Here is a 13,884-nt window from a genome sequence, read left to right on the forward strand (position 1 = left end):
ATTACCACAAGAACACAATGGTAAATACAAGGCAAAAGATAACATGATAAAAGAGGATTATACATGGAAAAAGATCATCAAAATGTAAAAATAATTATCGTTAAACATCCGACAAGCAGAGCATTTCCTTTTTCAAAGGCAATCACAACTTTTTCTTGGAGATGTTCCACTATTTCAACTCTGTCTTCTGTAAGAATTTAATAATTAGATACTCTCAATAAGATAGTCTGAAATTTATTACGAACGTAAATTGTTTGACATTAAACAGTTCTAGTAACTTCTAGAATTTTTTGTGTTAAGAAATATTAACATTTATTTTGGTGATAAATTTTTCACTTGCTTTACCTGTCTAGCAATAATGCGATTTTAAAAATAATTTTTGTTAGTTAAACATTTCCGTCCCTTTTGAAAAATTAACAGCTAAGTTACTAAAGGTCACTATTTTCAATCTGTGCAGTTTGAAACAAAAATATCCTCTCTCTTTGATAAACAGACGGGCTGACGGACAGCTGCATCTCTAAAGGAAGACATAGAAATCTCCTGTAAGACTCTAATATGAAAGGCATAAAATGGTACAGTGTAATGCATAAAAATTTCATTAAGAGTAAACTGATTTTGTTCCTAAAAAAACCATTATATTTCTGTCATAAATTAATTTCTAGATTTTTCTCCTTGGTTTTCCTTTTTCTTAAAACCCATTTTCAAGGTTTTATTAAAGTGAATTGCTTGATTTAGATTGAATTTCAAATAATTTTATAATGTTCAGAGTTGTTCACGGATTCCTATTTCTTACCGTTTCCCATTTGAGGAAAAAAATTAGGCCTTTTTGTTTCATTATCCCTACGCCATATATTTTCTACTAAAATTTACTAAACGATCAGGAAGATAATTTTTATTTTGCGACAAAAGACGTCGAAATATCAATATCATCTTTGTGTGCCGACTGACAACTGACAACCTCAGGACGCTTTTCCTTGACGGACACAAATCATACTGAAGGATAATTTTTAACTGAATAGAGTGAAATCTCGCCCTCAAATAAGTAAATAATATCAAATTGTTTGTTTGAAAGCATAAGCGAATTGAATTTCTTTAATTTTTTTTTAATTTCAAATGAAAAAAATCCGCTTTTACAAAACAAAGCCTGCTGATGTAGTAATTTATTTTCAATACATTGCACGTAAGAAGCTGAATTAGGTGAGGAAAACCTTGACATTGCAGCACAATTTTATATATTGACATTCACTCTTTGTGTCGATGCACAGCTTAAGGACGAAAAAAAACATGTTCTGTAGAAAGACCTATTTTTTAAAAGAATAGAAAGATATATAAAAATATACAAATGTATTTCTAACACTATAAAGATACCTGTCTATCAAGGTATAATTTTGCGTAGAGAAGTCAGAATCTCGCATGCCAACTCATTTGTTAGTCCTCTTTTATGTAGCAGACTTATAAAGGTCAATGTCAGTAATATTCTGGCTTTTCCTGCATGTGTTTGGAAAAATAAACTTAGAGGGACCTTAAAGGAAACGCTAAAAAATTTTTATTACTAACAAAGTTTTTTTTTGCCTTTGAACAAAAAAGGAGAAAGTTATTGATTTTGTTTGCAAATAAATCCCGAAAGAAAAAAACTTCTAAGAATCTCTTTATCTTTGGTCCGTGCACCCTATACGACTTTCTCCAAAATTGGTTGTCTGTTTCAAAAGTTCTTTCATAACGGATACATTATTTGAAAATACAGGCTACCTAAGGATGAAAATTTTTGTGTAATATCTGTAAATGTACAAGTTACTTCTATTAGTGAAAAGTACGTTTTAGACTTTACTTTCCCATCACAGTTTGTCGGATTTGAAGCAATTTCGTATACGCTATGATTTGTTCGGCGAAAGTTTTAAGATACAACTGGTTAAACATTTAAGATTTAATAAAGTGTACTTTCCATGTCTAGAAACGCCGCTTTTGTGTTAAGGGCTGTCTTCCTTAAAAAAAAAAAAACAATTCAGTAAAGAAAAAGCTTTCCCTCTTGCAAAAAGGGCCAAGGCTCTTTCAAGAAATAAAGAAATTCCAATAAGCTTTACTAAAAAAGTATTTTTAGAAAGCATCTTAAGTGTGAAAGATGTAAACCTGATTTTGCTACACAAGTTGAAACATCAAATGGATGGTTTTCATGCAAAAAAGTTTATCCGAAAACGAACACACCGTTCTCTCTCAGTTAAGAATTAATTTTTGCAAAGCTAGAAACAGCTAGAAACGTATGCTTATCAACACCATATGAAATTTAGAGGAGAAAGTTGTTTTTAAATTGTTCACTTTACGATGGCATTTAGAAAATGGTTGCCAACACTGAAGTTATTCTATCTCAATTGCCATGCTTGCAGAGATGAATAAGTTAAATACCAACGGGTATCTGGAAAGCTGATAGCTTTCAGGGTCATACAGACTTACGGGAAGGCATTAGTCATTTCCAAAAATTCCTCTTAGTGAGTGGGAAATAAGTTGTACTTCCAAAGAAACCATAAAAAATACAAAATGTATCTCTTTACAGCTCTAAGGTGTCGTCCTACTTTCTCGACACAGTTTTTTGCTTCGCAATATAAACGTAAAATGCATCTTTTGTATTAAAATGTTCTCTTTAAACGATTTTGATTTAATTTGTTCAGCAACAGTTTGGGCTGTTACGTATGCTCCTTTTCCTGATTGAAAATCTTAGTTTTCATTTACATTAACAAATACAATCCAAGTTTAAAAGTGGATGTTTCTAAGTTAATAACCTATATATCTTGGTTAAAAAATTGTTCTCAATCAGCAAAATGCTTTCCTTAAACAAAATTTCCTTGAAATATGAAAAAAGAAAGAAATTCTATGAACCTGCGGTAACAAATTCTTTTTTCAAATCGTTTAACGCAGATATTCGAATGTTAGAAGAAACCATAAGCTTAAGTTCTGCTCTATGATGACAAAATATCTTCTGCTTTTGCTTGGAAACGGTTAAAGTGCCAAAAGAAGCAGCCAATCTTTTTGGGGAGACCTCCTTTTGATAAGGATATCCTTAAATTCATATGTTATTCATTGTAAACATTTCTTATTCCATCTGTAGAACTTTAAAGTAACAGTTGAAAACTTCACTCATTCCGATTGTTCTGTTTCGACGTATAAGCCTTGGAGAGATACGTGTGGTAACATTTCAGGCCTTCCCGAGAAAGAAGGTTGTTGAAAGAGATTCCCCCCTTGGGGACGCCGAATGGAGAAATTCAAGGATAATATTTGTCATTTCCACAATAGCTTTTTCTAACTTTAGAAAATAAGGAGGCAAATCAAGGATTGTTCTCAAGAAAATTATCCAACCCATCAGACGATGAGCAAATTACTTCGTTTCACTAAATTCATTTGAAATTTTTCCTCCGCTTGATTAAAAGTTCTTTGATGACTTTTTCATTACTTAAAACAGTTCCTTAGAGTGAGGTTCCATCGCTTTGAAATTAAACAATGTTCAAATTATTTTCTTGATATATAAACTTTGTATCAAAATTCTCACCATAAAATGTTGTTTCTGACTCGCAAGAAAAAAAAAAAGAGTTGCAATGTTTATATTTGTCGATTAAAAATGATAGTCTCGTCATCAAAATAACTCACAGAAGGGCTCCCTTTAGCATTTTGACAGATTTTTCTGACAGTTCACAGGTACCAATTTAAACTATTTATATTCCTCGGTGGAGAAAGGCATTGTGGGATTGAATTTTCTGAAGTACAAAACACAATGACCCAGCCGGGGTTTAACGGCTATGATCCGACTCCGAATACGCGCGAGATATCCAGTGTTATACTAAATGTGAGATAAAACTGGAACTGAAAGTCTCTAAACCCCCTCTTTTCCTTAAAAGACCTCGTCAAAACGTTTTCACGAACACCCGTTTGGCTCTGCAGCGGTGATTTTATGTCAGGGAAGCAACAAGCGCGTTTACAGCAAATCTTATTTTGACATACTGTGAGCATATACAAGTTACTGCATGTAGAATTAAAATGAGCATTGAAATAGGAGAGTGATAAATTACTACACGAGCCATCAATAACCTAACCTCAAAGTAAAAATTTCTCCCCATTGTTGAAGAAATGACATGCTGCAATATGAATTGTCATGGCGGTTGCAGTGCTACTGTGCATGGTGTGCTTTTGTCTTTTGCATTCTACTAAAAAATTTGAACTAATTTCTGAGGGCAACGGCGACACTTTACTTCTATTAAGGTGTACCTACATTTAAGTTATGTACCTCAAGAAAATTACCAACAAAATGGCATTCATCAATCCTCGACGTCTAGTTTGAGTCACCCTACTAGTAACTTTGCAGCTTCCTTCATCTCTAAATTTGGTTAGTTTTCTGCATTGAGCGGATTTGTAAGCTTTGCTTAGTTAGTTTGTTATAAAAATAGAAAATATATATACAAGAATGAAAAAAGGATTTAGCAAATAAGCGTTAAGTACAATAAAGTACGAATTCCTCTCGTTGTCACTTGTTCAAGAAGAACTGTCATGGCGGCTGCAGCTGAAAATTTGTCCTACTCTGTGCTATGTGCATTATGCTCTTCCTTATTACATCTGACTCTGTAAATTAAATTAACAAGGGCCACAAGGTAAAAGATGAACACTATATTTCTACTCAAATGCATTTTTCTGTAGGTTATTTACCTCAGGAAAAGTCGCAACATGGTGAAAAGCATAAATCTTCGACATAATGTGTGAACCACTTCATCCAGCATATGAAACACTCGCCGATGTGTACAGAACAGACAATATCCAAGGTAATAGGGTTGAAATGACGTGTTTTCCGAGGCTATAGAAGCAGCAAGAGACGCTCAAATTTCTTGTAGTTCGTAAGCTCTTTCCACGTGCAAGACTGAGCGGAAACATGAATATCACCTTTGAAAACCATTTGTAATTCAAATTAGTTTTTCGAGTTCGAAAGGCGTGTTCAAAATAATCAAAGAGCAAGGCTGAGAGCAAACATGAATATTACTTGTGAAATTATTTTTTATTTCAATTTAGTTGTCTGACTTTAAAAGGCGGGTTCAAAGTAATCAACACCGATTTCTTCGGTCTATTTCGTCTAATCATTGAACAAAGTACGGTGCATTGAATGAATTACAACTTAAAGAAGTTCAATAGAAAGCTACAAAAAGTATTACGGTATCAGAAATTCAACTTGAACTTAATTGAACTTGAGATAAAAAAACTTCGAGTTAATTTTCATCGGTGTCGACGAAATCGTGTTGGTCAAAGAACGAGTGTAACGAGGCCCCATACTAAAAAAAAATTGTAGTAACCCATCAAAATTTGGTAGCGTATGACCGTAAGACCTAAGTAAAAAGTGTTACTTCTAGCATATGCAAACAATTGCATCGCAGGTAGGAAGGGAAGCAGTATACTAAAAAAAATGATAGAAATCCATCAAAATTTGGTAGCGTATGACCTTCCGACCGTAAATAAAAGTGTCATTTTTCATATGAGGCCAAATGTATTGCGAGCACATCAGCAGATCACATTAGAGTGAGTGAGCGAATAAGTGTGTGAATTTCAGGTCCAACTCAAGCGATATAGGATGACTACTAAGGATTGCAGAAGAAATAACTCAAGGATTGCAAGATAAAAAATCGCATAAAATAGAATAGAATTCTAAGGACGCTATCGAAATATCTAATAAACTTGATAATTCTAAGAGTGCCCGAGATTCTAACAAAACAATCAGATACGGGAAGATTCTAGGAATAGAAAGATTTTTGTTTGTTTTATTATATAAGAGTAAGTGCGCCAGATACTTAGGAAACAATCAAATAAAGGAGGACTCTAAGAGTGCACAAGGATCTAACAAACAATGAAATAACGGAGAATTATATAGGTGCGCAAGATACTGATGAAACAATCGAATAACGAAAAATTTTAAGAGTGCGTTAGATTTGAACAAAACATTCCAGTAACGGATATGTCTAAGAGTGCGCAACACAAAAACAAACAGAAAAAGACGGAGAATTCCAGAAGTGTACAGGATACTAATGAAACAATCGATTAATAGAGATTTCAAATGTTTCCAACATACAGACTAACACCTAAATGCGAGAGAATTAAAAGAGTGCTCGAGATACTAACGAAAAATCAAATAACAGAAAACTCTACGAGTGCGCGAGATACTAACGAAACAATTAAATAAAAGAGAAATCTTTAAGTGCGCGATTGAAGAAATGTAAAATGGTTTCCGTGTTTACATAGCCTGATGTAAACACGCGGGAGGTTGGGAGAACACGAGATAAGCGTAGGAAACCACGCCGCGAAGCGGAGTGGTTTCCAGCTTATCTTTTATAAAATAACTAATGAAAGAGGAACGAAAACCATGTTCACATACGCTCATGTAAAATGGTTTTATGGCCAATCAGAGCGCGCGTACTATTTGAATTATTTTATAAATACTAATGAAACAATTGAATAATAGGAAAATCTAAAAGTGTGCGAGATGCTAACGAGACAATCAAATAAAAGAGAAATCTAAGAGTGCGCGAGATACTAACGAGACAATCAAATAACGGAAAACTCTAAGTGTGCACGAGATACTAACAAAACAATCAAATAAAAGAGAAATTTAACAGTGCACGAGATACTAACAAAACAATCAAATAAAAGAGAAATCTAAAAGTGCGCGACATACTAACAAAACAATTAAATAAAAGAGAAATCTAAAAAGTGCGCGACATATTAATGAGATAATCAAATAACGGAGAAATCTAAGTGTGCACAGGATACTAACAAAATAATCAAGTAAAAGAGAAATCTAAAAAGTGTGCGAGATACTAACGAGACAATCAAATAAGGGAGAAATCTAAGTGTGCACGAGATTCTAACAAAACAATCAAATAAAAGAGAAATCTAAGTGTGCGAAAGATACTGACGAAACAATCAAAGAAAAGAGAAATCTAAGTGTGCGAAAGATACTGACGAAACAATAAAATAAAGGAGAAATCTTAGAGTGCGCGAGATACTAACGAAACAATGAGATAAAGGAGAAAACTAAAAGTGCACGAAACAATCAAATAACGGAGAAATTAAAAGAGCACGAGATACTAACGAAACAATCAAATGACGGTGAGATCTTAGAGTCCGCAAGTTACTAACGAAAAAATCAAATACTGGAGAGGTCTAAAAGTGCGCGAGGAACCAAAAAAAACAATCAAATAACGAAGAAATCTGAGAGTGCGCGATATTATAACGAAACAATCAAATAACAAAAAAATCTTAGAGAGCGCGAGATACTAACGAGACAATCAAATAACGGAGAAATCTAACAGTGCGCGAGATACTAACCAAACAATCAAATAACGGAGAAATCTAAGTGTGCGCAAGATACTAACGAAACGATTAAATGAAAGAGAAATCTAAGTGTGCGCGAGATACTAAAAAAACAATCATATAAAAGAGAGATCTAAGTGTGAGCGAGATATCACGAAACAATCAAATAACGGAGAAATCTTAAAGTGCGCGATAACAATCAAATTAACGAAACAATGAAATTAAAGAAAAAATTTAAGTGTGCGCGAGATGCTTACGAAACAATCAAATACCGGATAAATCTTAGAGTGCGCGAGATACTAAAAAAAAACAATCAAATAACGGAGAAATCTTAGAGTGCGCGAGATACTAACGAAAAAATCAAATTAAAGAAAAAATTTAAGTGTGCGCGAGATATTGACGAAACAATTAAATAAGAGAGAAATCTAAGTGTGGGCGAGATACTAAAAAAACAATCAAATAACGGAGAAATCTAAGAGTGCGCGAGATACCAACAAAATAATCAAATAAGAGAGAAATTTAAAAGTTTGCGAGATACTGACAAGACAATTGAATAAAAGAGCTCTAAGAGTGCACGAGATTCTAACGAAACAATTAAATAGAAGAGAAATCTTAAAAGTGCGCGAGTTACTACGAACCAATTAAATAAAAGAGAAATCTTAAAGTGCGTGAGATACTAGCGAAACAATTAAATAAAAGAGAAATCTTAAGGCTGCGCGAGATACTAACCAAGCAATTAAATAAAAGAGAAATCTAAAAGGTGCGCGAAATATTAACGAAACAATCAAATAAAAGAGAAATCTAAAAGGTGCGCAAGATACTAACGAAACGTTCAAATAACGGAGAAATCTGAAAACGTGCAAGATACAAACCATACAATCAAATAACGGTCAAATCTTAAAATGCACGAGATACTAACGAAACAATGAAATAAAGGAGAAATCTTAAGGTGCGCGAGATACTAATGAAACAATCAAATAATGGACAAATCTTACTGTACACGAGATACTTACGTAACAATGAAATAAAGGAGAAACCTTAAAGTGCGCGAGATAATAACGAAACAATCAAATCACGGAGAAATTTTAAAGTGCACGAGATACTAACGAGGTACTACGAAACGATCAAATAAAAGAGAAATCTAAGATTGCGCGAGATACTAACGAAAAAATCAAATAACGGAGAAATCTAAGAGTGCGCGAGATACTGACGAAACAATCAAATAACGGAGAAATCTAAAAGGTGCGCGAGATACTAGCGAAACAATTAAATAAAACAGAAATCTAGCAGTGCGCGAGATACTAACGAAACAATCAAATAACGGAGAAATCTAAAAGGTGCGCGAGATACTAGCGAAACAATCAAATAAAAGAGAAATCTAAGTGAGCGCGAGATACTACGAAACGATCAAATAAAAGAGAAATCTAAGATTGCGCGAGATACTAACGAAAAAATCAAATAAAGGAGAAATCTAAGAGTGCGCGAGATACTGACGAAACAATCAAATAACGGAGAAATCTAAAAGGTGCGCGAGATACTAGCGAAAAAGTCTAATAAAAGAGAAATCTAAGAGTGCGTGAGATACCACGAAACAATCAAATAAAAGAGAAATCTAAGATTGCGCGAGATACTAGCGAAAAAATCAAATAACTGAGAAATCTAACAGTGCGCGAGATACTAATGAAACAGTCAAATAACGGAGAAATCTAAGAGTACACGAGATACCACGAAACAATCAAATAACGGAGAAATCTTAGATTGCGCGAGGTACTAACGAAACAATCAAATTAAAGAGAAATTTAAGTGTGCGCGAGATACTTACGAAAAGACAAAATAAAGGAGATTGGTAAGATGAGGATATTTGGAGTTCTGGTTCAAGAATCTCGAAAAAGAAAGCCAACACGGAAAGTAATTCGTATTCCTACAGAGTTAAACATTCCCTTTGAGTTATTGCTTTATTATTAAAAGCGGAGACATATATGTTAAGTTAGAAAGATGCATGCTTGGGTATGGAAACCGACAGGAAGCTAGGAGACACTTAATAGAACTACACTATGCTTGGGCTAGCGTGTATGCGCCGACTGAGAGTAACAACCAAGTTAGTATCTGACCTCTAATAAACTTTTTCTTTTCCCATCTCTCATATGTTTCTATTCCGACAAAGTCGTATAAAATGAAATCATATTGATTTTCGAATGATTCCCTCTTACCACATATTAAGGAGCTTTGATATCAGATCCGAGCAGCTTTTCAGATCCTGTGAAAAATCATATGGCTGTAAATAATGGCTGCAACCTTGTATCATATCATATATCCTGACGTTATGTGTTGTCGTAATCTTCCAAATAACGAAAACATGAAGATTTTGTTCTTAATGCTAGATTTTTTTAAAAGAAATTGTCAAACGGGAATAGTTACAGCTGCAATCATCCCTAAGTACAAGCCTTAGATTAGGACAATTCAAATGTGTGTGCCCATTTCTCAAGATACAAGCCTCATCATGTCTGAATTTAGTGTGGGCATGATCAACTTATCAAATATCTTGTGAACCTTTAGAAATTTGAAAATTGATTACCATTCAGGTGAGAACATGCCAATGCTCTATGTGGATGGAGCTAACTTAGTATTTCAGCTGCTGTTGTATGATTGGTTCAGACTATTTTATATCAGTTCCTTCCCCAAATAATAATAAAAAAAGCTAGGGGCCACTCACTGCCTATCATTTAAGCAGAAGCATGATGGGAATCAGATGCCTCAGCACAAATAAGTATGATGACAAAACAAGAACAAATTTGTGGCATTTCATGCTAACATGCAGGTAATAAATATGTGGTAGACCAAAAAAATTGTTATTATTTTTAATTAGGCTTCTCAAGCAAGAAGTCATATGTAACAGAAGAAATACCACTTCAAAAACAGTTTGCTTTTAAAGTTAAGTTCAATTCAATACAATTAGATCTATTTGTTTGAAAGGAATGTAGACATTGATTTTTGATACTTTGACACTTACTGACCTTGCAAGTGAGGAGAGAATTTACAGAATTTGCTTCTTGGCAATTACAGATAATATGGTGACTAACATCCATACTGACTGGCATCTCTTTCTAAGGAGTTTTCTGGAAAGGCTTTGTCTAAGGTAAGAACAAAGTCTGCAGCACCTCTTTCTTGTACTATATGGAGGAAATTAAGATAAACAGAAGATTTAGCTTGCTTGTATTTCTAGGCAACATGGCATATATAATAAATAAATATGGTAACAACTTAATACAACTGAGTCCATTAATCACCTTATGCTCAATGAGTTTCACTGACAACTTGGAAGTTCATGATTGAAGCACTCAGTGACTCAATCAGTTCATTTTGCCTGTGGTCAGTTTGTGTAGCAAGTGATAGATGTGAGAGCCAACTGGAAACCAAGACTGTGTCTCAGTAAAAATTCGTTATTCATGCATGTATCTTCAAGTTAAGGGAGATAACCAAGAGTTTAATTAACCCTTGAACTCCAAAGTTCTGATTATGAATTCTCCCCTCTAGATACTACATATTTCTTTGAAAATTAGTTTCAAGAATTTGGTGTTAGAGCAAGATAAGTTCTACCTTATGTTGGAATATTCTCATAACTTTTTTTGCTGGATAAAATATGGATACTGTAAGGGGAAGATACATGTTAATCACTTCTGGGGGTTAAAGGGTTAACTAAAGATATGTCTTGAGATCAAAGATTAACCCATGAAAAAGATTGTTCAAAAGGAATTTCCTTTTCTTTCTAAGTACTGTGGGAAATGGGTCATTCTTATCTTCAATTACACAAGAGTTCTTCACCTGTCCCCACCTGCAACCCCTAATGTAAATTGCTAGTGTTTTGCACTAAACAGCTAGATAAGTCATTCTATTGGTATGTCACCCAGTTATTTAATTGAACAGCCTGTTAATAGGCAACTGACTCATTCCAACAATCAATCACGTGATCAGTAAGTCACTGAATTAGTGCAGTTATTGTAACTGGCTTGCCTGTGAATGCACAACCCTAAGGCATTGAGGGCAAGCAAGCAATAAAGATGGCAATTAAAACATGTTCTTGTTTCTTGGTGAATTATCTGCCTGCATTGAGCACTTTTTTGTGGTACAGACATGCTAATGAATCTGTGAATATGTCAGTAAGTCAATCAGACAGTCAGTCAACCAGTCAGCCAGTCAGCTGGCCCATTATTCAGTCAGTCAAATGATAAGTTTTTCAGTCACTCAGCCTTCAGTAAGCCTACCAGCCTGAGCCAGTTAACCATTTAGCCCTTTATTTATTTAAACAGTGTTCAATCAAATAGTCAGTCAGTCAGTCAGTCTGTCAGTCACTCAGTCAGCTACTCTGCCAGTCTGTTAGTCAATTGTTCCATTGAATAGAGGAGGTAAGTTTCTAAAGAAACTGTGATGCTACCTCAGTGGGAGAGTATAGCAGGTAATTTAGTGTTAGTGTTAAATAAATTGGCACCCCCATAAAGAGTGAAAAGGCTGACATTTCGAGGGGTTGTCCTCTCTTCAGAGCGAAGGGCCTCTGCTTGAAATGTCAGCAATTACTCCATTGGTTGGTTAGCACTGATCAGCCCAACCAGCCTGAGCCAGCCCACTAGCCATTCAGTCTTTTATCAGTCAATCAATAAATGAAAGTCAGCTGTTCAGCTGGTTAGCTATAATAGAAAGTGAAGTAATCAGTCAATCATTCAATTTGTCAATCTGTCAGCCACTTGGTCAATCAATTAACCATTAAGCCATGGAGGCAGCCCATAACTCTAAACTCTAAAAAAACCTGAATTTGCTGAACTGTGACGGATATAAAAGCAGCAAACTTGCAAGACAAAAATCTAACCTATAAATTTCAAATTCAATGATCCCTTTTACTCATGATTCAACATTATCCTATCACCTAAACTGGAAATTATGAGTCGATTCTAATTATAGTCACTGTGTAGACATCTTGCCAAGATCAGGTATAACATACCAAAAACGAACATATTTGTAACAAGCAGTTTCTTTAAATATTTCTTTACTTACATGTATCTGATTTAGATCTATATGGCCTACATCCCCTTGCATCTAAACGTCACTTAACGATGGAAAACATGTCTCAAAGGCAAAAGATGCTGAGCTGTCTTCTTGTTCGGGATTTTCTATGACATTAGGCTCACCGCCATGTTGGATTCGACCACTTTATTCCCAGCTCTTCTCCGTCTTGGAAGAACGCGCATGTTTTGCGTGAAAGCTGCGCGGGAAATCGAGAATAAGCGTGTGAACCCACCAGGATTTAAACCCTGGAAAAAAATTGTGTTCAAATGCCCCACCCGATGCTTTGTTAAAGGAGAAATCCACCACCATAACTTTCTACACGTTGAGTAAGCTTTGAAACCTGGACCATCTATACCTTTTCTCCTGAGCCATTCTCTTACGAAAGTAAAACGTTTATCTTAAATTAAACACCTCCATCTTTAAAGACATAACATTTATATTCGGCTGGAAGGACTTGACACTTACAATTCAAATTCCCCACCCCAGCCAGGCAAAGTTCGAACATCATGGTAGATTTTTGATTTAAGGAATTAAGCCCCGTTCAAATGGTCATGATGATGATAGTCGATGACAGTTTTAACTTTCATTCACTATCATTGACTATCACTTCATAACTATTTTCTCTTAATGTCGCACATCACTCCAATATTAAATATGAAATGAAGTCGAGGAACACTCTCCTTGCAATACACAAAATGGTGGATAGAATAAAAAACGAACTTGGTGTAAAAATTTATGTTTTGTAGAGGTGAATAAAAGGATGGTAAAAAATGAAGCGAATGGGGAGGGTAGGGAGAGCCGAAAATTTTTGATAGTTGGGAAAAAGATAACTTAGAAAAAAATCAAGGATACGGAACATTATTTGGAGAAACCAAAGATAAACAAGTTTCAAATTTGCCATAATTCAAGCCTTATCGCAGGTGTGAGGTTCTGTGTCTCCTGAATCCCTTTGATTAATATATGTTTTAATAATCCCACATTCCTCATTTTCTTTCGAATGCAATCTTCATATCTATCAAATATTTTTTTGGAGGTTGCTAATATTCCAGTTTCTTTCAACGGCTTACCGTGCAGGGGAGATTTTTTAGCGATGGAGTTCGATCGAGTGCTCAACATTTCTCCGTAACATGTTGAACAGCCCGCTAGAGTCAGTTTTTGATGGCAGGAGCAAATGAAAGTTGGAAATAGGAATAAAAGGGAGGGAGAAGAAAAGGAGTAGGAGAAGGGAATCCTTCCTCATCATTCCTTTGTCCGTGTACTCCCACCCCTAATCACATATATGTGATCTGTTAACGATAGCGGGCTTGTAGCGTCATCTCGCCCTTCTCAACAAGGTGTGTATTTTGAGAGGAAGTCTTTCTGCAAAACCAATTAACCCTTTAATTTGTTTTTCCTTCGGTATCCCGAATCCCAAAAAGCATTTTGTGCCTACATCATGTTTTGTAAACTATAGTTTGATCATTTCTTGTGGTACTAACCACGGAAAGTTTACAT

Source organism: Pocillopora damicornis, chromosome 8 (genome assembly GCF_964200805.1).
Source record: "Pocillopora damicornis chromosome 8, jaPocDami1.2, whole genome shotgun sequence".
Classification (NCBI taxonomy): domain Eukaryota; kingdom Metazoa; phylum Cnidaria; class Anthozoa; order Scleractinia; family Pocilloporidae; genus Pocillopora; species Pocillopora damicornis.